This window comes from Odocoileus virginianus, chromosome 13 (assembly GCF_023699985.2).
Source record: "Odocoileus virginianus isolate 20LAN1187 ecotype Illinois chromosome 13, Ovbor_1.2, whole genome shotgun sequence".
Lineage (NCBI taxonomy): Eukaryota > Metazoa > Chordata > Mammalia > Artiodactyla > Cervidae > Odocoileus > Odocoileus virginianus.
In genome coordinates this window covers 10,034,421-10,061,317 of record NC_069686.1, presented here as the reverse complement: position 1 = coordinate 10,061,317, position 26,897 = coordinate 10,034,421, and the positions used below count along the sequence as shown (strand labels likewise).

General features: G+C 37.2%; 1 protein-coding gene across 7 annotated transcripts in view; it reads left to right on the top strand.

Moving 5' to 3' along the window:
- UBE2E3 (ubiquitin conjugating enzyme E2 E3) overlaps positions 1–26,897 on the top strand; it is a 91,310-nt gene that overhangs the window by 4,641 nt on the left and 59,772 nt on the right. The gene's annotated exons all lie outside the window — the stretch shown is intronic.

The window sequence follows — 26,897 nt, the reverse complement described above, 5'->3', positions numbered from 1 at the left end:
TCATGTAGATAATTTGTATGGAGATATGTACTCAGACACCAGAGAGGCTACTAGAAATAAGGCAGTGTTATGGTTTGATGTGAAAGTGTTTCTTGTCTTACCCATATTTTTCTACAAGTTGTGTTCACTAGTGGTGATCAGACATATTTCTGAAATCTACTTGAGATGGGATATAATCCAACCGCTTCTTATTATGTATGTTAACTGGGTCCTCTGATAAGGTGATCTGATCTTTATTTGCTTTTTTTAATATTTGTAATCAGACATTTCAATTCAAAATGGAAACATGAATGTAAGCTAATTTTAAACAGATAGTAGTATGTCAGATATCAAAGTAGTGCTTAGGAGATAGCTGCGCTATCCAGTAATGTAGCCACTAACCACTTGTGGCTATTGACCACTTTGGTTGTAGTCCAAAATGAGATGTTCTGTAAGTGTAAAATACACATCAGATTTTTAAAACAATATGAAGAATGCAAAATATTTTACTGATTTTCAAAATATATTTATTGCATGTTGAAATACTAATATTTTGATATGTTGGGTTTTGGTTATTTTGGTATGTAAAATGTTTTAAAATTAATTTCTTTTTTCCTGTTTTAATATGGTTACTAGACAATTTAAAATTACATATGTGGCTCATGTTGTATTTCTGTTGAACAGCACTGCTTTAGAGAATAAATAAGTCAGTATTTCCTTTCAGGCTTCTAAATGGTGTGTCAAATCTGTAGCCATTTAGGGAGGTCAGGTTAAATTTGCTCTCTGGAAGAATTACTTAAGGTGGAGAGTGTATTCTGGTATTTCTCATTATAGAAGATGTAAAGATCTATCGGTTCAAAAATCTTTATTGTTTTAAAATTGCATATAAGGGCAAATTTTTTTTAAAGATTTTTGTTGATTTTGTACAAATGGCACAAACAAATAGTGTTTGTGTGCGAATCTACTAAGCCCAGTAGACACGTGCTGGATGCCCTGAGAGCAATAGTGTTGCAGTTGCTGAAGAAATGTGCTCTGCCTATTTAACCCGGGAATGTTTCCACAAGGTCACTGACGATTATTGTAGAGGAAGTATAGTCTGTCTTAGAGATGGAAAATTTAGTTTAGTTTGCTTTTATTTTTCTCTTTATATACCAGATTTCCTTTCCGTCCATGAAATAATGCTTCCCATGTAGTGACCAGACTAGTGAAATGGTGAACTCTGGGCTTACTTGTGAGCGGTAACTTGGCCCACATACATCATCTGTGCTTTCCCTGCTCACAGCTTGTGATCACTGTCAACTGCTGCAAACGGCGCCTCTCAGTTCTCTGCTTCTTTAATGTGCGAGTTCTTCTGTGACTGTGTGAGTGATTAATAGAGGAGGAAGAAACTCGAGAAAATAGCAGTCTTAGTAGGAGACCGGAGAAGTTGTTTTGTTTTTATTAGTTTGGGGACCGTCTTCTTTCAAATGCTGGACAAGTGAAATATTCGCATATTTTTATGTGTTTTTCTGTTAAGTCTTCAGATTCTTTTGGGTGGAAGAACTTCTAGGTCTTGTTCTTGAGCAGGAGTTTGGAATAGTAAGGTTTAGTGGAGACATTTTTAGGATTTTTGACAGCTAATTTAAAATTTGTATTTTTACCTTTGTGTCAAGTACATTTTTGTGGTGTTCTTGTAATTCACAGGTGAGAATTTTAGCTTTATGGTGATTGTACAGTTTAAATTTTTTAATTTGTTATAATTAATAGTGGGACTCTACTAATAAATTCTAGAAAATATGTGAATTCATATTGTCTGAAATCTGTGAAACCTAATTATTTTGACTTTCACGTGTAGTTAATTAATCAGAATTCCATTATGGTTTTGAATATGATTTTTACACGCTTGTCAAAGTATGTGATACATTTAATTTTTCAGAGAAGAAGGTTAAGTACGTCTGTGTACATTGAGAAAAGAACTTGAATGAAATACAAGAAAACAAAATCAAAATTACTGAGACTTCAGATATTTTCTTAAATCTTTTCCTATGTTTAATTAATAAAATATTTTTTAGTTATTTATATAGCTGTGTCAAATATGTATACACCCAGGGTGATCATAGGATAGACTTAATATTGAGTTAAGTGTGTGGCTTTAAACATGTCTGAATATATTTGGATAGTATTGATATTTTTTTTCCTGATAGTATAAACATGTGATAAAATGTTATTTCAAGTGATTTGATGGCATTTCAGTTTTTAGGTGTTGGAATGCTTTAGGCCAAAGCATTTACAGATATAACACTTAGTGGCTTCAATTTATATTCTTTATTCTAGATTAGAGTGTAAAGAGTTGATGCACCAGTGAGAATGAAGGGAGATTGTATTATGTGCATTTCCTTATCTGTTTTTAGAGAAAGTTATTAAGTAGAATTGAGTGATGTGCTACAAGACGTTTATGTTCCATCTGTTCCCCAGAGGGTGTCCTCTCAGGACTTGACAGGTGGTGGGAATTTAGAAAGGTGCTGGATTTTTAACTCAGTCTCTTTAATTCTTCTCATATCTGAGACAGTACAAAAATATGTTCTAAAAATATCCTTTAATATGTTCAGATTGAACCTATATTAAAGTAGACATTCAGAGACATTTGTAATAGTTTTTGGATGTCAGAAACGCCTTATTGAGAGGGAGGTGTTACAGTATCAAGTTACTGTATTAACATGCAAAACCTGAAAGTGGGTGCTATGATGCTTGCAAATTTTGCTCATTTCCGTCTTTCTAAAAAATGAACAAAAGCAATTAAGTGCTAAACCAGTAGCTGGGAAGCCCTGATTTACTCATAAGCCAACTGACTGTGGATGAGCTCTGCCTCCTTTTGCGGATTACCATAGCCTTGTGCCAGTTCTGGGGAAGATAGAACTTTGCTCCTCTGGGGTGGTCTTCAGACCAGTAGCATCATCTGCATCACAGGTGATATTATTAGAACTGTAGAATCTTTTAGAAATGTAGAATCTTGCCTACCCCCCCCCACCCCCCCCCCACCCCCCCCCACCCCCCCCCCCCCCCCCCCCCGCAGAAGTACTGAATCAGGATCTGAATTTCAACTAGATTTCCAGATGGATTGTATGTATTTTAAGGTTTGCAAAACACTGGTACTTAAGCTGGACTGAGTACAAGTCCCTGCTCTGGCACTTAATAGCTGTGTTAGCTTAGATAAGTTATGGAATATTTCTGTCTTTCTGTTTCTTATCTGTATAATAAGAGATTAAAATTATACTCCCTTTATAAATTTGTTGGGAAGATTAGATGAATTTATATGTTTAGAAATTCCTTAATGTGAATTTTCGGATCAGTAAAGTGGTCGAGGCGTGGTTAAAGAGTTAGCTTAGCAGTGTGTCTTCGCCTTTGCTGGCATTTTCTCTAGTGCATCAGCATCCAACTATCAGAATAATTTTATCTTAATCAGCTCTGCACCTATTGGGAATGTCAGGCAGTTTAGTTAAAAGCAGTTCTTGGAACTTGAGTAAAAAAGAAAATAAACCTAAGAACACTGGGCAAGGTTGAGCAAATAGTATGTCCTCTTTAAAGAAATATGCTAATGGTTAATGAAACCTAATTCAGTAGAGAATGGTCTGTCCAGTGGATTATAATAAACTACTTTTAGATAGTGGTGATATGTTTTCCCTTTTAAGTATGCCATTATAGGAATTCATAGTTTTACTGAGAATGAGATTATATCAATAATTTTGTAAAATTTAGATTCTGAATTGATATAATTTGCTAGTTACCTGAATATAGCGTTCTTTCCTTCTCTGTGATCTAAGGAGAGATTTTGGAAGCTTTCTCTAGTTGACATATGAAGGCAGGTCATGATGAAAGTGACATGTGAATCTACATAGCTTTGTTGGTTGCTTATGTAATACTTGGTTTTAAATCCTCCCACACATATGGATAGATTGCTTTTTCTTTTTTATGTATACATTGATTGTTATTGTTTATGTTAGCCAAAATGTGCTGTGTGAAGGTACGCTATTTCGTAGAACAAAATTGTTTCATTAATTATCTAGCCCTTTTGTTTCCAACTCTTGAAAAAAATCCTGTAATGGCCTTTTTATAAAAATTAAATCTTAGTTGGATGCTCAGTTTGTAAAGTAGATAAGTACAGAACTACTCTGACTGAAGGTGTTTTCCAGCTGGTCTGTCAAATTGACAGGAATAGAAATTCTAGGCAAAATAATGACTTTGGGTTGGAGATCTGTGAAATATCCTGTATATTCTTTACTTTTTCATAATTGTGTGTGTTTTAATTTTTGGCTTCACACTGAAGCATGGGAGATCTTAGTTTCTCAACCAAAGATTGAACTTGCACACTCTGCATTGGAAGGCAGAGTCTTAACCCTGGGACCACAGGGGAAGTAGCCATGATTGTCATTTTTACTATGATTGTTCAGAGGTATTTGGCTACCATTTGCATTATAAAAAGAGATTGGTTTGCAGTAAAGCTAGTTATTTCCCTCATACAGGGCTGGTGTAGCAGAAGGATTCAGTACTTTGTGACTGAACATTTTTTCCAAAAGACTGGTATAATTGAAAATTATATTCTTCCCTCTCAACAGATCACATTTTTATTAGGGAGCTGTTAAGTTCAGTGCAGATAATGAAATCAGAAAGTGGGTGAAAACTGTGCATTTAAAAAGTTACGTGGTTACTTTGCAGCTACATGCAAGACTCAGTTTGTTCCTTTCTATAGATAACCAGCTGACCCTTATTCTCTCCTTGAATGAGTAGCTGTAACAACAGATGGATATGTTTAGTTATAAGAAAATCAACAAGTCATTGTTCCTTAGAGTACAAGGGTGCTCCAGTGGATCTTGATCTGCCGTTCTCGTCTTTCCTTCAAAATTAAGATTAAAAACAGGATAAAACCACCTGTAGATCTAGAGAACTAGAAAGATTTTTTCCCCCCCTTTCTATACTGCTTTAACAGGGTAGCTTATTTGGCATTTTAGAATCCAGAAGAAGAAACATCTTTAAACCGTTACTATTTCTCTTTCCCCATTTCTCAACTTGGGGGCAATTTTTGCCTTCTTATTTGCACACCCCACACCAGTTGTCCTATGGAACTATTGGCAATGCCTAGAGACTTTTCACAACTGGGGGAAGAGGAGCTGCTATTAATAATTTAGTGAATAGAGGTCAGGGATGCTCTTAAATGCCCTGTAATGCCTAGGTCGCCCCCCTCCAACAAAGATTTTATCTGGCCTAAAATGTCAGTCATTTTACGTTGAGGTTGAGAAATCCTGCTATAGATGTTAATTACAATACCTTGCCTCTTTAATTTTTACATAGTTCATTTATTATTATTTTCCTATCTTAGTAGTGATGCCTAGTGAATATACATTCTCCTTTACTTTCCTCAGAGCTGGTATCCCCATCTCCCGCTATTCTTGTGCTGTAGTTTATCTTATATTATCTGATACATGTCTTTTTTTTTTTTTTTTTTTTAATGTGACCCTTTAGGAATGGCTGTGTTGAGTACCTTTTAAATTATGGTCTATTGAGGCCAGAAATTCTTATAGCAATATTTATAATTAATTAGCTAGTTTACTATTAGTTCATTATACCCTCTTCATGATTTAGCTTTAGGCTGGTTATATCTGTGTGCTGCTAGAAATACTGAAGTATCATCGAGTGTAAATAACCATTGGGAAATCATCAAAATTCAGTTTGATTCAGTACATTGAACTGCAAGCAGTTTAGAAAGTCATGCTCTTCATCTGATTTTGATTTTTATCATTAAGACAATACAGAGATTATCTTATTATTGTTACAAGTCCACAGTCCTTTATTTCTAACCTTTGGAGCCAGTAATGTTTCAGAATGTGGAAGTTTTCAGATTTTAGGAAGGGAATGTGATGTAGTTTATGTAACACTGTTAGTGGGACCTGGGGCAGCACTCCATAACCAAACACATTCGTATTTCTACACCCAAACTGTATGAATGTTCTTACTAAGTGGGGTAAATTGTCACTACTGATAGTTTCAGGTTAGTTCATGTTTGGTGTCACTGCCAAATTATTTCTCAGTCTTTGATTTTTAGAGCTTCTGGGATATTCCAGAATTTGGGTGAGCGGCTGTGGCCCTACTCCCACTGTGACAGTGACGAGTGACGCCAGCTGTTGACTGCATGGTGCGCGGCGTTTAAAGTCTCGTTCTGCTTTTCTTTCTTTTACCTGTTTCCTCATAGCTGTTTTTAGTTTCTCAGCTTTTATTTTTGGATTGTTGCTTTTTTTTTTTAATTGTCTAGCCTGTATGATCAACTAGAAAAGAGTTTAGATTCTTGATTTTAGAGTTTTTTCTCCTTTTCTTTTGAGGTGAAACTATAAGTATCAGTTTCTAAGTTATTCTGTATATGTTGGATTACTTTTCTACTTTGCTATCAGTATTCTCTCTTAATTGTTCTGTTCATTCTGGACAAACAAAATTGCACAGAAAAGAAGATATCCTTTAATACCTAAGCATGCCTGCATGCTAAGTTGCTTCAGTCGTGTCCGACTCTCTTGAGACTCCATGGACTATATCCTGCCAGGCTCCTCTGTCCATAAGATTTCCCAGGCAGGAATACTGGAGTGGGCTACCATTTCCTTCTCCAGGGGGTTTTCCCCACCCGGGGATCAAACCTATGCCTCCTGGGGCTCCTACATTGCAGGCAGATTCTTTACCACGAACCACTGGGGAAGCCCATGACATTTAAGCATCAGACTTACCATCTTTATGTAGGCATTTGAGTGCAGTTAGGCTATAAAAGGAGACATTAAATTTTGCTAAGCTGTTTTGTGTTGCATTAACTTCAACATGTAAATATTTATTTCTTTCACTTGTAAGAAGTCCTCTGTAGGTCCAGGGATGCTCCTGGGTGACGCTTCCATGTGTTGGCTGGGATCTGCAGCTTACAACTTGTAGCTCTGCCATTTTGAACATGTTCAGGCAGGATAACTAGAGGGTCATGTGCTGACTGTAAGTGCTTTGGTCTGAAAGTAAGATAGGGATTTAATCACATGACCTCAACTAGCTGCAAGGTGGTTGGAAAATGTTGGGGAGCGTATGGGTATTTAGAGGGAAACTTCTCTGCCCATATATTGTACAAACTCTATGCACTTCATGAATAGGCAGCTTTCATTCTCACTTCAGAAAAGGAAAGAGGAAATAATTGAGCACCCAGCCTGACACTCTACTGGATTTCCATAGTATAGTGCCTATTAAAATGCTATTTTATTTAATTCCCAAAACAGTCCTATGAAGTATCGTTCTTGTTCAGGTTTCAAAAGGTAATCTGAGAGTTGTCACACATGTAGTGCATTTATATACATAACAGCTTCAGGGCAAACATCTAGGCTTAGTTTTGACGTAAATGTAAGCACTTCTTGCTTCTGTACATTACTGCTTGAGAAATCTGGTAAAAGCGTTCAGAGTTGTTTAATGGTCTGTAGATGCATTCTTAGTGTGAGTGTGTCCCATTTGTTTGCTGTAGTCTCCTGAAAGATCCAGCATACCCTATGGTTTTAGAACCTGGCGAGTGAGTTGAATTGGAGAAAGAGTTTTCTTCTTTGCCTTGGGGGTGCTAGGCTTGCATTAGTGATTTTTTTTTTTTTAATCATTCAGACAGAATCATTTTCTTTTTTAGGGAGCATTCCCCAAGTTGCCAGCTCTCTTCTCTGTTCTCTTTCCTTGTAAGGAAGAAGGTCAGGGAATGAATATGATCATAACAGAGAAGGCAAATCTTTGTTCTCTGACTTGTAGTTCCTTGTGTAAGGCTTTTCTTTGAGCAAAGGAATGACTAAATCTACCTCTCCTTTTTTCTCTGGGCTATGATGAAGCAGTCTGTGTTTATGAATTGCTTTGAAACTGGGGGGAAAAAAATCTCTCCAGAAGAGAATTCCTAGCTTTATGAAGAAAAGTCCCAACCATATAGGATTTTAGGAATATTTTAATGCTGACTTCTCAGCATCATGTGTACTTGTTATTTTTTAATACTGGTACTAGATATGACTTGTTGTAGAAGTTGGCTTTATATTAGATCCCTGTTAATTTTGTCTTGTTTATAACTATATGTTTATAAAGTATATAAGTTTTATAATTTATTTAAGCACTATTTTTCCTAATACTTCATGGCATTTGGAAGGGAAAAAAGTAGAAGCAATGACAGATTTTATTTTCTTAGGTTATAAAACCACTGTGGACAGTGATTGCAGCTATGAAATTAAAAGACATTTGCTCCTTGGAAGGAAAACTATGACAAACCTAAGCAGTGTATTAAAAAGCAGACATATCACGTGGTTCGACAAAGGCAAATATAGTCAAAGCTATGGTTTTTCCAGTAGTCATGTACAGATGTGAGAGACCATAAAGAAAGCTAAGTGCCGAAGACTTATTGCTTTCAAACTGTGGTGCTGAAGAAGACCTTTATGAGTCTCTTGGACAGCAAGAAGATCAAACCAATCAATCCTAAAGGAAATCAACCCTGAATATTCATTGGAAGGACTGATGGTGAAGCTGAAGCTCGAATACTTTGGCTGCCTGACATGAAGAGCCTACTCTTTGGAAAAGATGTTTATGCTGGGAAAGTTTGAAGGCAAAAGGAGAAGGAAGCAGCAGAGGATGAGATGGTTAGCATCATGGACTTAATGGACATAAATTTGAGCAGACTCTGGAAGATAATAGAGAAGAGAGGAGCAGCGGTCTATGGGGTCACACAGAGTTGGAGATGACTTAGTGACTGAACAACATTTTTTTCCTATAAGCTTGTGAATTCGTACAAAAGTATTCCTAGATAATAGTATGGAGATTTGCTTTATTCCTAAGAGTCTCTTTAGAAGAGGAGCTGGTCCACCTAGCAAAATGAAAGTGGAAGTCCCTCAGTTGTGTCCGACTCTTTGCGACCTGTGGCATATACAGTCCATGGAATAATTCTCCAGGCCAGAATACCGGAGTGGGTAGCCTTTCCTTTCTCCAGGGGATCTTTCCAACCCAGGGATCAAATGCAGGCAGATTTCTTATCAGCTGAGCCACAAGGGAAGCCCAAGAATATTGGAATGGGTAGCCTATTTCTTCTTCAGTGAATCTTCCCAACCCAGGAATCGAACTGGGGTCTCTTTCATTGCAGGCAGATTCTTTACCAACTGAGCTGTCAGGGAAGCCCCCTAGCAAAATAGACGTTATGTTTTCAGTGTGACCTGCTAAGTTTATGTAGTTCATTTTAGATTGATGAAACTAACAAGTTTTATGTATCAGATCTGTGTCTTGCATCTTGTCTAAATACTGTATTAAAATTGAATTCTAAAGCTTTCAAATTTTTCTTTCAGTTGACATGTCATCAGTTTTATAAGGATATAAAGGGAAACAGCCTAAGCTTGTTTTTTAGCACCTATTTTGGATGTGATGGTCAGTAAGAAGTGAACCTTAAGTAATAGCAAGGAGATCAAATCTCTAGAGTTACTAAATTTAAAAAATCTCAGCCTCCTCTGTTTGGTCATTGGTGTATATAATAATTTTTTAATCTTATGGTTATTTGCAGCAGGTAATGCTTTGGAAGGAGTTGCAATATTGCTGTGTTCATTCATTGTCCAAGGTTTAGTTTGCCTATTTTGGAGGGATTTGGACCAGTTCTGCCAGTCTGAAGTTTCTTTCCTGCTTCACTGTCCCAGAGTAAATATACTTTGTCATTCTGTTTAACTTCTAGCTTGTCTGGGGAAAAATAAAGACATCTCTAGTCTGAAATTGCTTTTGGGAGTATAGCTCCACATGTTTTGGTCTGAGTGAAGGGCCTAGGGAAACATGAATTTTGTTACCTTTTTATTTTATTTTCCTTTACTTATAAATCATCATGATGATTCTCCCTTTACATCCAAGGGACTTGCTTTTTATAAACACCATTCGTTCCTTTTCTAAGGGTGGTTATTTGTAGTTTGTTTGCCATTTACAATCTTATGGGTCCTTTACAAATGGATCATTTTTTTACATTAAATTTTAGTAGGTCAAGAATCCATTTATTTAGGGTCCCCAAGAGAATCCATCTCAGAAGATTGTGGCTACATGTTTTTTATGGCTTCCTGCTGCTTTCTGTGGTCTTCTCAATTTAAACAGTGGTAACAACAAAATTTAGAGGGCATCTTAAGGCCGTGGCTTTACGGTTTTCTTTTTGTTTCACACTTGTTTCTAAGGAGATTGGTGATATTTGTTGGATTTGTTATATATATATACTTGTCGTGAATTTACCTTCGATCACGAAGAGGGAAAAATGCGGCATTTGAATGGTTTGAACACAACCATAGATGCATGTGACCACGTGAAATTCAATGACAGTTTTAACTAGTGCACCTTTAGATTCTCTTTATTTTATTTACATCAGTGTCTGTTTAAAATTTTTAAAGACATTTCTGTTATATCCTCCCAGATGCTTTATATCCCCATATCCATTAGAGGACTATGCTAAGTATTCATTTTCTTTTACAAGCCCTAAATAAACATGTTGCAAATGATCACTTTTCCCTCCTGCTGAGGTTTCTTAATTTTTTTTAATTAACTTTTATTATGGAGAACTTGGAACATGTACAGAAGTAAACAGGCTAGTGTGATAAATAGCAATATAGCCTTCACCTAGTTTCAACTATTAACAAATCTTGGCCAATCTTATGTCATCCATAACCCCAATCATTTCACCCTCCTATATCATGTTGAAGCAAATCTCAGACATCATTTAATCTGTATTTTTAAAGAACAGATATTTCAGGTGCATTTCCAAAAGATAAAGACTTTTAACTTAACCCAGGGTCACTAACACATCTAAAAATATCATCAAAATTCTTAAATCAGTTATGTTCATATTTACAAATGTCTTAAGGATTGTCTACCTTCCTTCTTCAAAGGTAATTTGAGTCAGTATCCGAATAGACACACTGTCATTGGTTGAGTGTTTTATGTATCATCCAGTCTGTAATTTCTTCCTGTTTTTGTTTTTCCCTTTTTCATTTTTGCAGATTATTCAAATGAAACAGGGCTGAGTTTTATGTCTGGATTTTGCTTGTTGCACTCTGACGGCATAGTTTAGTATCTTTTTGTTGTGTTACCTGTAAATTTGGGAGTTAGGTCAGAAGGCTTGTTAATATTCAGAATTGATTACCATCCCCTCCCCCCTTTTTTTCTTTTGACAAAACTGCTTCATAGGTTGTAGTGAGCTATTTCATCAGGAAACACCTGAAAATCTGGTTGTCTTTTTGTGATGCTGGTAGCCGCTGAAATATTTGTCTAAACAGAAACTTGCCCCAGGTCTTGTATTTTGTTACCAGTCTCGTACGTTCCATATGAAGGCAGAATAAGTGTTTAATTCTTCCTCTTGTTTATCAGATTTATTTGTTTTTCCTCCTTTTCAAAATTGTGAGTTGGTTACTTATCCTTATTTGATTCGTGAACTTATATTTGTTTTCTTTCATTCCATTGCAGTCCTTCAGTATATGGCCACTATTAGGAAACTTTGCATGCATAAAAGTTGCGTGGACATATTTGGTAGTAACATAATGCAAATGCATGTTATTCAACTCAACCATTGCCCTAGGTATTATTTTGAAAACTGAATACTTCTTGAAGCTGTTGCTTTAAACATAAGATATTCCCCTGGCCATATCTTAATTTGTGAAGGGATAATCAATGTCTTAGTAACTAAAATTCCTATATTAGAACTATATATCTGTTTTTAAGTTCTGAATTAAAGCAGATTAAGGTGGAATGCAAAGACCTTTATCAGAATCAGTCATAAGAATTGAATTTAGAAATGAACTTTATCTAAATATACGAGGAAAGCAATGCTCTTTGTCCATTTACAGTTTTTCTTATCAGTGTCCCCTTTGGCATTTTGGACTGCTTTGTGCTTTGCCTTGGACTTCCCAGGTGGCACAAGTGGTAAAGAATACGCCTGCTAATGCAGGAGATGTAAGAGATGCGGGTTTGATCCCTGGGTTGAGAAGATCCCCTGGAGAAGGAAATGGCAACCCACTCCAGTATTCTTGCCTGGAAAATCCTGTAGACAGGATCTTGGTGGGCTGCAGTCCGTGGGGTTGTAGAGGGTTAGACACGACTGAGACGACTTGGTACGCAGCAGCAGGCACTTTGCTGTAGAAGACCCTGAGCGTCTTTGGACTTAATGTTAGTACGGCCTCTCCCAGGTATTGTGGCCACCAGAAAGCAGCTCCTGCTCCCTTGTCCAAATGTCCAGTGGGTGACTGCAGCCATGAAGTTAACAGACGTTTGCTCTTTGGAAGGAAAGCTATGACATACCTAGGCAGCGTATTAAAAAGCAGAGACCTCACTTTGCTGACAAAGGTCTGTAGTCAAAGCTCTGGTTTTTCCAGTAGTCATGTAAAGGTGTTGAGAGAGTTGGACTATGAAGGAGGCTGAGCGCAAATAATTGATGCTTTTGGACTATGGTGCTGGAGAAGACTCTTGAGAGTCCCTTGGACTGCAAGGAGGTCAAACCAGTTAATCCCAAAGGAAATTACCCCTGAATATTCATTAGAAGGACTGATGCTGAGGTGGGAGGGGGGACTGGGATGGGGAATACATGTAAATCCATGGCTAATTCATATCAATGTATAACAAAAACTACTGTAATGATGTAAGGTAATTAGCCTCCAACTAATAAAAATTTAAAAAAAAAAAAAAGAAGTCAATGCATTGGAAAAGACTGTGATGCTGGGAAGGACTGAGGGCAGGAGGAGAAGGGGGCAACAGAGAATGAGATGGTTGGTCGGCATCACCAACTCAACGGACATGAGGGAGCAAACTCTGGGAGATAGTGAAGGACAGAGAAGCCTGTCATGCTGCAGTTGATGGGGTCGCAAAAAGTCGGAGACAACTGAGAGACTGAACAACAGCAGCGGGAAAGGATTAACACTTCCAGTTGCAAATTACAATGTGATTCCACATTGTAATGATATCCAGTCATAGTATTTTAATAAGAATATTTTTGTGTAGCATTGCTTCAAGTAATGTGTAATTTGTAATAGACTTCTTATGTAAAATCTATCATGACCAAATATGTATGATTTTACTACATTTGAAATTGCCTTTTATGCAAAAATTATTTTCTTCCTGTAGCATTTTACTTTTTTATACTTCCCCCAAACTCTGAAGTCTTATACTAAATTTAAACTTTTTGTATGATCTTAACATGTACATATACACACTCTCTGGCAAATAATGTTTCTTTACATATTCTCTTGATCTTTTTATTTTTAGTGAGTTTAGCTTTATTTACAGGAAAATCTGAAAATAAAGATGGAATTTTTCTGCTAGTCCATTGCCTCAAACTGGGCCTTTTCATTTATCTCTTGTCTCTAATTATTAACCTTATGCTGTTTCTGAGAGGTGTTTTTTTTTTTTTTAAAGCCCATTTAATTCTGTCATCTCTGCCTGCCCATTTATATTTAGTTTACTGAGCCACCTCTCCCACTTTTCTGTCTTCTGTTTCTTTCATCTTCTTGTAATCTGTCTTTTCCTCTTCTATTTTATTTTCTAAAGCTATTTGATAATCTAGCTGCCAGTGTTTTCTTTATGTGACTTATTTTTATTTTCTAAGTGCCTTCCTTCTTATATTTCTTTACTTTCAACTTTCTATTGACATTCCTGAGCTGTTTCTTCTTTCTCCTAATTACTCTTCTTTCCTATTTAGTATTTCCTTTTAGAAATGCATGGTGTGAATGTGTTGGTGTAGTGTGTATTCTTTCTTCACCCTTGTATCGTTCTTTCCCTTCTCATCTCCCCTGGGCACTCTTTGCTTTCTCTAGTTGCGGTGGAGGGGGCCACTCTCTAGTGGCGGTGTGCAGGCTTCTCATCGTGGTGACTTCTCTCGTTGCAGTGCACGGGCTCCAGGGCATGCATGCTTCAGTAGTTGCAACCTGCTGGCTCTAGAGCTCCAGCTCAGCACTTGTAGCCCACAGACTTAGTCGCCCTGCTGCATGTGAAATCTTCCCAGACCAGGGATCAAACCCCTGTCCCCTGCATTGGCAGGCAGGTTTTTAACCACTGGACCATCAGGGAAGTCCCACAGCTACTCTTTGATCAAGGAATTCCCTCAGGAATTTTAGTGGTTGTCCATCAAAATGTTCTTCATTTGGTTCCTAACTTATTTTTATCTTCTGTTATGTATAAAAGCTGTGTCTAGCAGAGGTGGTCTGCTTCCCATCCCCTGGCCATAACATACATGGGCATCTAGGCTCTGCATTCTCTGTTTACCTTCTCTCAAGGTCTCGAATGATTTTCATCCACCAGTCAACAGTGCTCATTTAAGACCAATTTTAAATCCTACATCTTGTAAAGCTTTTGGTGCACAATCTGTCTTTTGAGAGACTTGTATTTATTCTCTGGTACTTCGCGCCTCTTGTCACGTCCCCTTTCTTCCCAGCTGAACCGCGCACCAGGACTGGCTGTGGATCTTATGTTTCTTTATATTTTCAACTCTTAGTGTAATACTCTTATACTACATTTAGGATACTGTTAGTGAACTCCTAAGTTGAAAGCAGTACTGAAACTAGCCAAGTTTTCAAAGGTGCGGCATAACACAGGAACCTCTTTTGACCATACATCCTGGTTTTTATCTTTTGTCTTAGTGTCACTGTTAATGGCATTTCCTTTCACTTTCAGACCTAGTTAGTAAGATAAATTGTAGGGTTACCTTAACCCTGATAGTATATATGTGGGTAGTGTTCTGGTTAGGCTTGGTGAATCAGGAGATTCTTTGTAATTGGCCATTATTCAAAGCAGAGATTCTAATTTCTTGGTCCAAGGGTGTTCTGAGAATGTGCATTTTGAGAAGCATGTCTTAGGATTAGTTACTAGCTGCACTCTATAATCAGTTTTTTTGAGAAGTGGTGCTCTGAGGCTTAGGGTCATTGTTGGAATGAGGAGAATTGGGAAGAGGCAGAGGAGATAGTGAAATACCATTTAATCTCTGTGAGGCTAGAGAAGAACAGTTAAGATCATGTTCCTAACTTGATTTTTAGTGACTGGCTATTTCTTAATGTAAGTACCCTTTATACTTTTTGATTGCTGTGTCATAATGCAAAAGATTAGTAAAGCCTGTGGGAGGCGTGTGCAAAATCAGGGTCATATGTGTATGTATGTGTGTGTAACTAGTGACTTAATGAGGGCATGACATTTTAATGCAAACAGCTGAAAATAGTAATTCAGAATTTAGTAAGTGGCAACTTCAGAGGAAGATGGCATGAGCTAAAAGTACCAGGGGCTTCCCTGGTGGCTCAGAGGAGACATCCCTAAGTCTTACTAGGTGTTTTTATTTTAAGAAAGGAAAAATCTGCAACAGCAACCTCTTAAACTAATTGACAGAGGATGATTCATTTGAAAACATGGATTAGATTATTTGTTTTTAAAAAAAAACTTAAAAAAAATTTAAAATTAAAAAATACTTTATCCTTTTAATAAATTTCTCTGTAGGTTTATAGGTAAGATGTTTTAAACTTCCAGATGGTATCTGTTTCCCATGGTTAGAGCATAGGAAAAGATGATTAACTACCTTAAACATGTTTGGAGGCAAATATGATCTAAATGATACCAATACTGCCAAAATGACAATTCTCTAATTTCATTGATGAACAGAGTATTAAAATTATAAAAACAAATAGAATTCACTTATTAGAAAAGAATACCCTGGAGAAGGAAAAGGCTACCCACTCCAGTATTCTGCCTTGGAGAATACCATGATGTGCAGTCCATGGAGTCGCAAAGAGTCAGACAGAGCTGAGAGACTTTCACTTTTACTTTCAGTACCCCTCAAACAAAGGAAGTTTGTTGCAAGACTGTGAAGAATGTTCCCAGCCCTCTGACATCACAACAGTAGGCTAAAGAAGAAAGTTATTGAGCATTTCAAGAAATGCATAGTATGATATAACCAGAACAAGGAGAAGAAACAGACTGACTGGTCATAGAGAGCAAACCAGTGGTTACGGAGCGGGGCAGCAAGGGCAGGGGATGAAGAGGTACGGGCTGTTAGGTGTAAAATGAGCTGTAAGGATATGTTGTCCATACAGGGGATATAGCCAGCATTTTAAAACTATACATGGAGTATATAACCTTTAAGAATTGTCAGTTACTGTATCGTACACCTTTAATTTATATAATATTGTATATCAACTGTACTTCAGTTTTTTAAAAAAGAAACACAATATGAAATAAAAGCATTTGGTACATTTTCCCCACTCATCAGTTATGGACATTTTGGTTGTTTGAACATTTCGCCTGTTGTGAGTAGTGTTGCTGACCTTGTGTGTCCAGGCATTTGCTTCAATATCTGTTTTTATTTCTTTAGGGTATTCCTAGGAGTGAAACTGTGTTGTCTTTACACTTGCAAACTGCTTTCACAGAGTCGTTGCCACTTTACTGTCTTACCAATAATGTATGAGGGCTCAAATTTCTCCACATCATTGCCATACTTATTTTCTGTTTGTTTGTTTATGATAGCCATTCCAGTGGGTGTGAAGTGGCATCTCATGGTAGTTTGGATTTGCCTTCATTTGTGATGTTGCACACCATCTGGTGTATTTCAACTGATTCTCAAACAATGAGGTAGAAGAGACTTCTTCCTTAAAAAAATAAAATATACTCCCCATTAACAAAAAGACAATATTCTATTTGTTGAAAATACTTGTGAACAGTTCTTTTAAGCTTAGGGGTAGTGGGAACCAAGGTACCTGCATTGTATAATTAAATACTAACTGTGACTGTAATACAAAGTTAATACTGGAAAAGCAGAGCTGGATCACCACTGTCCCAACCCCTTGCCCCCAACACAGAGGAGGCAAGCTCAAACTGACCTTGTATAGCCAGGAAGTCTAGCTGACCCAGATAAAGGCCTTTGCAGTTAGACAAATATGAGTTCAAGTCCCAGCTCCACAAATTAACTGTGAGGCTTTGAGCAAGTTATTTAACTCCTCTCTCAGAATGTGGATAATAATGCAATTTCATCTTTTTTTTTTTTTAGTGAGTTAGATATTATATAACTTGTATATGTTACATGTAAGTAAGTAGAAGTTACATGGAAAAATAAACATGCATGTTTACGGAAGGACGTTCTGATAAAATGAAGTATTAGAACCAATTAGTGTACAGAAAAGTAGTGCTAGTCCACAAACAGCAGTGATGAGTGGGACAGAATAAGAAAATATACAGCATGGTAATTGATTTATTTCTCTGGTAAGACTTAAGATTTTTGTGTTCAGCAATCATCTTTTGCAATCTGCATTATCAGCATTTAGCCCAGTTTCTAGCACACGGAAGATACATATGTATTTTTTAAAGTTTTGTTGAATAGAAGCTCAGATTGACAGTGAGTTTATTTAACAGATACCCTAAAAAAATCTGTTAAACTTTCTAAAACATGGAATTAAGATAACTTACTAGGTGAAGTTTGGATAAATGGATAGTGATTTTTAAAATTGTCAATCACAACTTTATAAGCTCCAGATGGGTGAAAATCTTAAATATATCATGAAAAGTCAAACTGTTTTTACTTTGGAAAATGGGCACCTGTATTGTTGGTTGAACCAGAACATCCACATTGTACAACTCCAGGGGTACCATTCACATTGTACTGCTCTGTATTCAGGATAAGTGGAAAGCTCTGGGCTTGTGTAGTGCAGTGGCTGTGATTAGACCTGAACATTAACTTCCTTTTTTTTTTTTTTAATTTATTGAAGCATAGTTGATTTATAAGGATTAACTTTGAATCCATTAGCGAAAGCGTAAAGGAGATGATTGAAATTACAGTATGCTGAGTAAAAACTCTTGTATTATGAAAAGGAATGAAACTTTAAACACACAGGGAAAATGTTTACCTCAGCATTACAGGCTATTTATTCATAAGGAGATCATATCAGTAATAAAAATATCAAAAATAAAAATCATACTGATGTAAATCAAGGTTTGTAATGGTTAGGTGAAAGATAGGAACTTAAGCTCTTTAAGAAGCAAAAACTAGAAGTTTGGTTAAGAGGGCTTGCACTCCTTGTGCATGCATGCATGCTCTGCCCGTCAGTTGTGTCCAGCTCTTCCTGACCCTGTGGACTGGCCTTTCAGGCTCCCCTCTGTCCTTGGGATTTCCCAAGCAAGAATACTGGAGTGGGTTGCCATTTACTCCTCCAGGGGATCTTCCTTACCCAGGGATCAAACCTGTGTCTCCTGTGTCTCCCGCGTTGGCAGGCAGATTCTTTTACCACTGAGTCACCTGGGAAGCCCTTCTGGGCTGCTTCAAAGACGTGCTGAAAGCCTGCAGAAAAATACTTAATGCGAACATTTCAGGAAGTTTGGGGACCACAAAGTTCTTTCCAAACTTTAGAGTTTTAGAAATGAATTATTACATTTAATGTAAATTAGTATGAAGAAACATATGTTACTTATTCAGGAAAGATAGTTGGAAGAGAAATAACTTTATACCCTTTTGAAAGTTGAGAGCTTGCATGTTGAAAGTTGAATTTAAAGAGCTCCTTAAATAGCTGGGGAAAAGAAAAATAAAATTATGTTTTGTCTTGAGTCATGTAAATCTCTTTCCCCATTATGAATGTGTGGGGGGACAGGAAGTAGAAATACAATTAAAGAGAAGATTTGGAGAAGGGATGGGTTAATGGAGCACCAGATAAAAGTAGATTTGTTCAAGCACAATGGAACAAAGTAGGCAGAAAAATAGAGAAGAAAATAGAGATTAGCCTGATGAGACTCAAAATTGAAGGTAAGGATCCAGACCTGCGATGGCAGTAGGAAATCTCTGCAGATTGTTGAAAGGAGCGGTTGGTGTTTAGAGGTGTAGCAGATGAGCCCATTAACGTGAATTGTAGTGGTTAAAGAGACCTAGAACTAATCGACAAATGGATAGTTCTAGGGGGAAATGATCTGGATGCAATTCATCCTTCAAATCTATTGATACATTACTTTCAAATATGAGTGAGGAGATTTTATAATTTTACCTTTTTAACCCTCTTGTAGGACAGTGCTCGTCTCACTTTTGTATATTCAGTGAGTAGAAAAAGTGATGTTTTCTATGTCTTTGTGTTTTAATAATGGAAGTTTACAAGGAAGCTGTTATTTTCTGGCTGTTGCACATTGGGGATTCAAAGGCTTGAATACCACAAGCAACAGGCATTAATTACAGTATCATAGAAGCCCAGTTGTCATTAGCTGGAACCACATGTGGCCTTCCACACCTAGCTGGCGAATAAAATTCTAGGAATTAGGTTGACTTTATGATTGGCTTATTAACCATTTCTTGAAATGGGTTTGTATTAATGGATTTCTGTTTTAATGATGTGCATTACAAAGCACTAATGATTAGTAACAGCATAATGTTCAAGCATAATCTATGTTATATATTAATATGTTTATTCTGATTTGTATTGTTTGCTGGTATTAACACATTCTAAGAGATTGTATGAGAAGTATGGAGGTGTGACAGGAAATGTAGGTTATGTAAATTGGCAGATGTTTTATCTCTTAGAACAGTGCTGTCCAATAAAAATTAATGCAGGCTACAAATGTAATTTTCAGTTTTCTAGTAGCAATACTAATAATTAAAAAGCAATGTGAAGAAAAACAATGTGAAATTAATTTTAAAGTTTACATTAATGCAGATGTATAAAATTATTATTTCAACATGTAAACAATATATACTGTATCTTTGAAATTTGGTCTGTATTTTACACTTCCAGCGTAGTTCAGACTAGCCACTTTGTCAGTACTTAATAGCCACAGATAACTCTGTATTGGGCAGCATGGATTTAGAATGTTTGCCATGTCTTTCTATCTGTCATGGGTTAAGTTGTCTTTTACTCCCTCTCACCACTTTTTATTGTGCATAGATTTCAAGAACTGGGGCACACCCCACTTCGTAAAAGGAAGGTTAAAAACCCTTCTTGGCTGGAGATAATTAGGTGTGAAAGTTCCTAAAGAAAGCTCAGCACCCAGTGTAGAAATGCAGGCCGTTTTCCAAGGGATTCTGTCTTGAAATATCTCTCTCTGCCCGTGATTCTTCACTATTGCTGTCTTATGGTAGTTTGTGCATGCTTTTTGCTTGAGAAGGGATCTCTGAGAATGGGGAGTTTATCTTCAATATCACTTTTGTAACAGGAAGTACATTTGGTTTAATTAGGATTCCTAGGTGGAGGAGTTTATTTAGTAAGGAGGTTACAGGGGACTTAAAATGTATTTTTATTGGTCTTCTAAGTTGAAATGTCATTTGTTATGAGTTTAATTTTTTACATTAACACCTTTAAAGCAAGGGTGAGTGTATGTATTGGGTTGGACAAAAAGTTTGTTCTGTTTTTCCTTATCTATGTATCTTATACAGTGACGACCAAGGCTACTGTTGCTTCTTGGCCTTTTGTTAAATGTAGTTTTGAAGGCTAATACTGGTATACTAAATGTTAAGATATATACTGTATCTTATAATGAAAATATTTTGTAAAGAATAAAAATAAAACCAAAGGCTTGGCATTTGCGTATGCTTGTACACTGGCAGCCTGTAAGCCAAACTTATCACTGTGTGTTTGTGTGAACTATTTTAGAAAACTGACTTTGAATGCCTGTACTAGGACTCACTTGGTTGCAATTTAAATTTGGCAGAAAATTTAAAAAATTAATGCTTGAGAAAAGCATTAATTTGTTGGCATTAACTGAATAATGGCACAACTAAATAAGTTGTCTCACAAAACTGGAAAGTTCCAGGTACAGTCGGCCTTGGCAGGACCTCAGCGTCTGGCTTACCTCTCCACCTGCCAGCTCTGCTTCCTGTTGGTCAAGTCCGGCATTGGACGCACTTTCTCGTTGTGGTTATAGGGTAACTGCTAGTACCTTCCTGCTGCCTCCTTTAGGTTCAGATACGGTAGGAAGTAGAGTGAGATTCCTGGCTTCAGTAGTTCTGTCAGAGGTCCAAGCTGCATCTCCTTAATCAATTGAAATCATCATTGAATCAATCACAGTGGAGTGAGTGGAGTAAGTGTGAAATGTTATGCACTTACGGTTCATGCCTATCCCTGATATATCGGGGTTGGTATATAGGTTATGAGAAAAGTTGCAAATGTGAAGCGGCTTACCACAAGTCAGGTGTGTGGGGTTGAGTTGCAAAACCAGTGTGTATCAGTTTTGGGGTGGTAGATATTTATTTCACCATAACACTGTTTCCAACTTTGCTGGCTCATTAAGTAATTTACATTACCTACTTGGTACTTGAGAGTATTTGGTTTTAATTCCTCTGGTTTATAGCTTCCCATTATCAGAAATTATTGAAGAATATGTTATATTTATGTAAATATGTATTTTCCCCTATCCTTTAAAATGCAGTTTTAACTGAAATTCAGTTTAACAGGTCTATTTTTATATTTTAATCTTTGAGATAACTGTGACTAAAACTGTTTGAATAGGAAATTACATTTGAGTTTGAGCTATGGCATGGTAAAGATGTTTACAAAGGATTGGGTTAAATTTTTAATATGACTTTACCAGAACCAGTTTTTAAACCTCAACTGGATAATCTTGGACTGCTGATAGCAGTTGCTTTAGAAGACCGTATAGCCAAGGTCTTGGCTTATGTAATAGTTAGAGCTAAACCAGGCACTACTCATCTAAACAGGGGATGGGCTGCCGCAGTTGGAAGGTAGAGGTTCAAAGTTTAGTCCTTCTGTAGGAACACAATCAGAGGCATTTCTAGAGTCCCTCACTCAGAGCAAGCCAGAACCCAGCAGGGTGGAGAGGCTCGTCTGTGGCACTGTTTGGGATTTGTGTCAACAGGTTAAAATTAACAGGTTGGGATCTAGAATTGAGTACAGTTAATGTAGAAGAAAATTTTTCTGACGGGATTCTCTTGCACTCTCAGAGCCTTAAGGTTTGCTCCAGGCATGCCTTTACATGTTTTATAGGCACACCTCTCCACCCATCGTCTATATTTACTCCCTCCATGTTGGCTGTGGTTTCAGATTCTGAGGACTTCCACTCTTTGCCTTTCCAGATGTCATTGAGGCTAATCCTTTGGTGTCTAGGGTGACCAGATAAAATGCAGGGCACCTAATTAAATCTGAATTTAAGATAAACAAGAAATAACTTGTTAGTGTAAATATGTCCCACATATACATGGGCTATACTAAATATTTCTTGTTTATGTGAAATTCAATTTTAACTGGGTATCCTGGGTTTTTCTTAAGATAAGTTTTTTATTTTGAGATAATTGTAGATTCATTTGCAGTTGTGAAAAATTCTGAGAGACCATTCTGCATTTTTATTTGCTAAGTCTGACAGCTCTCTCTGGGTCTCTTTTCATCATAAAGCAACCTGACCTCAAAATAGTTGTGTTTTTCTAATAATAAATACTAGTTAGAAACCTTTTGGGGGCCCTCTAATACTTCAGAGAAGATTGATTTTTGAAGGAATAGTGTTTGATGTATGATACTACTAAAAGTACTTCAGCATTTTCAAAACTGCAGAATAAAATTACTTCAAAAGTTATGCAGGATACTGCTTTGGAAATGTTAGGAAACAGTGAAGCTAATTTAGCTTGAGGCATCTCTGAACAGGTAATATTTTGAGCCAGGTATTCTCAGGGCTCTTTCATAGCTCAGTCCTTTAAAGTTGTTATGACTCCCTTGACCCAGATTTGGCAAAAGAGTTTATAGTTCTATCTTTTCTAGTAGTTTATGGTGATTTCATAACTGTGGAATTATAATTTGCCTGCCACACCTTTGAATGAAATGAGGAACAGAAAAGAAGGGACCCTTGCGGATTTCAGAGTTCTTGGGTCAGATTGGAGCAGCTAGATTCCTTGTCCTTTTTCCTCGTCTTGACAGTAGCATGGGGAGAACCACGGCCAGCTAGTTTGCCACATAGCTACTTGGTAAATCCCAGCTGCTACTCGCCATTGGTAAACAAACTTCCTAGCACCTTTATTTTAGAATACACTGAACTGAGGGAAAGGAGAGGAAGCGGACTGTGAAGTAGAACTGTACCAAGTAAAGCTGTTGACTTAGTAAACATTGATCATCTCTCCTTTGCCTTATGCTTGAAACTACTTGGGCTAGTAGCTGTAGAAAATTGTTCTCTACTGAGGAGGTGGAAATGGGAACTGGAGTTGATCAGTTCACTGGACCTTCCGTTGGGTCAGCTCTGGTCTCCAGCTCTGCCTCCCTGGAGGTGCGCTGGGTTAGATGCTTGGGCCGTGCTGATGGTGCCATGAAGTGGTGAGTGGCATGCCGCTGCAGGGCCCCAGCTGACCAGCCTTGTCCAGGAGAACTTCCTGCAGCGGGTGAGATGCTTCATCTGCCACATACGGAAACTGCGTTTCAGAGGTGACTTGTAAGAGAGAGTAACTGAATTTGTAGTTTAATTTTACTTTATTTAAGTGAAGTGTCATTGATTTACAGTGTTTCCGGTGTACAGCAGAGTGATTCTTTATATTTACACACACACACTTTCTTTTTCAGATTCTTTTCCCTTACAGATTACCAAAAGATATTAAATATAGTTCCCTGTGCTATATAGTACAGCCTTGTTTATCTTTTTTATATAAAGTAATGTGTATCTGTTAGACCCGAATTCTTAATTTATCCCTCCTTAGTTTTCCTTATTTTTAATTTTAGTAACCACATGTAGCTAGTGGCTACCATAGTGAATGGAGTCTTAAATCTTTAAGTTTCTTCAGGAGTAGACATGTCAGTTTTGTGTTTGTTCCCCAAGCATATCCTGAAAGTAAAATACAGTGTTTGTTTAGTCTCTAGTCTGGCTTTTTAAAGTAGGGGTTGACAGGTCAAGATATAATCAATTTAAACTTTGGCCTTAGTGATAAAATCACCAGTTGTGACATCATGGGTCTCTACAGTATAGATAGATATGATTGTCGTACCGGTCAAGCAGTTATTTTGTAGGAGGGTTTTGTTTTTCAACATGAAATTTGGCTGGATGCTTTGCAGATAAATAATTCTGATATTTCTTGAACAATTACTATTGCTGTGCATTATTCCAAGTCTCACAAAAGTCTTATGGATGTTATTATCACTTTAAGAAAACTGAGGCACGGAGAGAAAATAATTGCCTAGGATCACACAGTTGATAAAAGATAGAACCAAGATTGAACTCAGGCATGCTCGCTCCAGAGTTCACGCTCTTTAACTGCTGCGCGGCACTGGTCTTGTCGTTTGTTAAAGTGGCTGTAGACGTTTTGTTTGTGTGTGTGTGGAAACTGAGTGCTGTTGAAAAACGTGTTCTCAGGTCCAGCTGAGGTTCAGGTATGTATACTGCAAACCTGATTGTGTACGGAGAGGTATCCCAGCGCTCAGCCACTGAGGCGGTGAATGCTCGGGCAGCTCTGGTCTGACCAGGTGGTAGCTTGGGCCTGGCTCATGTGGTGAGGAGGGCAGTGTGGTGGGAAGGGAATTCCTCAGTGGCTTAAAGTGGGTCAAAGAGCACTGAGCACTTTTAAGGCAAGTCAGCCTCTTACAAGGAAACATTAACTAGTTACTGAGGAGTGACAGTTTAATCTCTTGAAGGCTACATTTGAAATAACAATTTGATGGATTATGACCATAAATCTTTGACAAGTCATTCAGTCTTACGTTACTTGTTCCTCCTCAGACTAGGCTATAATTTGATTTATTTTTCCAATGGAAATGTAAAATTAGTTGAATAGAATAACATTGGGTCTTGATGCATTCAATACTATGGCAATGCAAAAAAATACCATAGCAGTGTTAAAGGTGGTTGTTCTACAACAGTATATTCTATACTATTTGTATAAAATGAAGGAAGAAGTTATTTCTCTTAGCTAACTTTTTTTTTTTTTGGCCATACCTCGTGGGTTCTGCACAGCTTGTGAGATCTTAATTCTTCTAGCAGGGATGAAAATCACACCCCCAGCAGTGAAAATGCAGAGTCCTAATCTTTGGACCACCAGGGAATTCCCTTTTTTAGCCAACTCTTGACTTTTTGTCACTGTCTGCTCCTTTTGAAAGAACTCTTTATCTAATTCCTGATGTTCCTCAGTAATTAATACTAATGTGATATTTTTCCTAGGCATGTAATATTTTTAATGTTGAGTGATTGAGCACATTATAAAATGAATGAAAAATGAATTATCTTTTCCTCCATTTTTCAAAGCCACTCTAAATTACTGTCATATTGCCTTAGTCTGTTGTAGTATATACCTGCCTGAATTCATGAACAAATATAAATTACTTCTTTTCAATGTTTCTCTTCTACTTCAGTGTTGATTGTGAACATTTCTTCTGACTCCGGTATTGTAAAGTATGTGCTAATACTCATTTATTTAGGAAATGTAAGAAACACCATTTTAAGAATTTGCAAGGTGGTATTAATAAAGGAAATTGGCACTTAGCTATTTTATAAATGCTTTTTTATCATAAAAGTACAATTTGTGATTTTTTTTTAATAAATACCTTTCCAGTTTCTTTAATATATTTTTGTTCATCAGCTGACCTCTCAACGTATTTGCATTTTCATGTCATAAATACTATTTTTGTTCTCTTCTAGACAGATACATGGTTGTAATGGGGTTCCAGTCACATTCATTTTTTTTTTTGGTTTTATGCTTTTTGAATCTTGATAATGTTTCACCAACTAGGAACAGTAAGGTGAAAGTCTCCTGAAGTAGTAATTCTGGCATAGTGCTGGTACAATAATTAGAGGACATGTATTTGTGGTAGACAGTATTCTTGTGTACTGTTAGTTATGTTTCTCTATATAGCTCTGACTTTCATTCAGAGGCATCGGTAGATGGGTCAGTGCCCTAGAGCTGCTTGTGGCTTAGTTGCTGAGTTATGTGCAACTCTTCCGACATCACGGACTGTAGCCCACCAGGCTCCTCTGTCCATGAGATTTTCCCAGGCAAGAATACTGGAGTGGGTTGCCATGTCCTTCTTCAGGGGATCTTCATGACCCAGGGGTCGAACCCCCGTCTCCTGCATCACAGGTGGATTCTTCACCACCGAGTCTCCAGAAGCCTCTAGAGCTGTTTACTAACATATTAGTATAATACTAGTTTTTGTTTTATCCTTTGTAACATTGAAGGATTGTTTTTTGAGGTGATTGCTTTTAGATGCTTTCTTTTTAAAATAAAGAGATGAGAGTAGTGGTTGATATTCTTAGCTGTCGAAGAAGTCAGAGGGATGTTCACGTATTTCCAGGTCTGCCTGCTCTGAATCTTTCCGTGTGCTCCTTAGTAATAGCACTGCTGTTACTGCTAAAAGGGGGATCCTCTGCAGGAGCTATGCAGGTTTTTAATATTTTTATCATATTGAAAATCTTCCCCACTATGGTGTAAAAATTCTATTAGGATTGGCATTGTTTATTAGATTTTGATCATTGTTTTGTGGCTCCCAAGAATGGTTTCAGAAGTTACATGTGAACTTGATTATCACAGTTAAGACATAAAAGGAAAACAGTAGCTAGTAGAATTTTTCTCAATATCATGTTATATTTTTCCTTTTCCTCTGTTTGGATAAATAGTATTTTCTAGTGGGAATTAAGAAGGGAAAACGGCCCTTTCTGATAAAAAGTGTGATGTTACAGAGGATAGAATATATGTACCTCCTGTTTGAAGTTTTTGTTGTATTCTCTTCTTTTTGCATTTTACATGGATGCACTTATTGGCAATATTCACATCTGTCTCAGACTGCGGTGTGTCTTGGGTGCCTCTGCAGAAGTGAGCCTCCTGACTTCTTTATTAGTGAGTGCCCTGAGTTAGGACTTGCTACTGTACATCATAAAACAGACAGGGCCTTGGTAGACTTAACCTACTGTTAGCCCCCAACGTTGTTAGTAAGTAAAATCAAGGAGTGATGTAGTTACTTGGCATGAAGTCTCATTTCTTGATCAGAGCCAGAACAAAA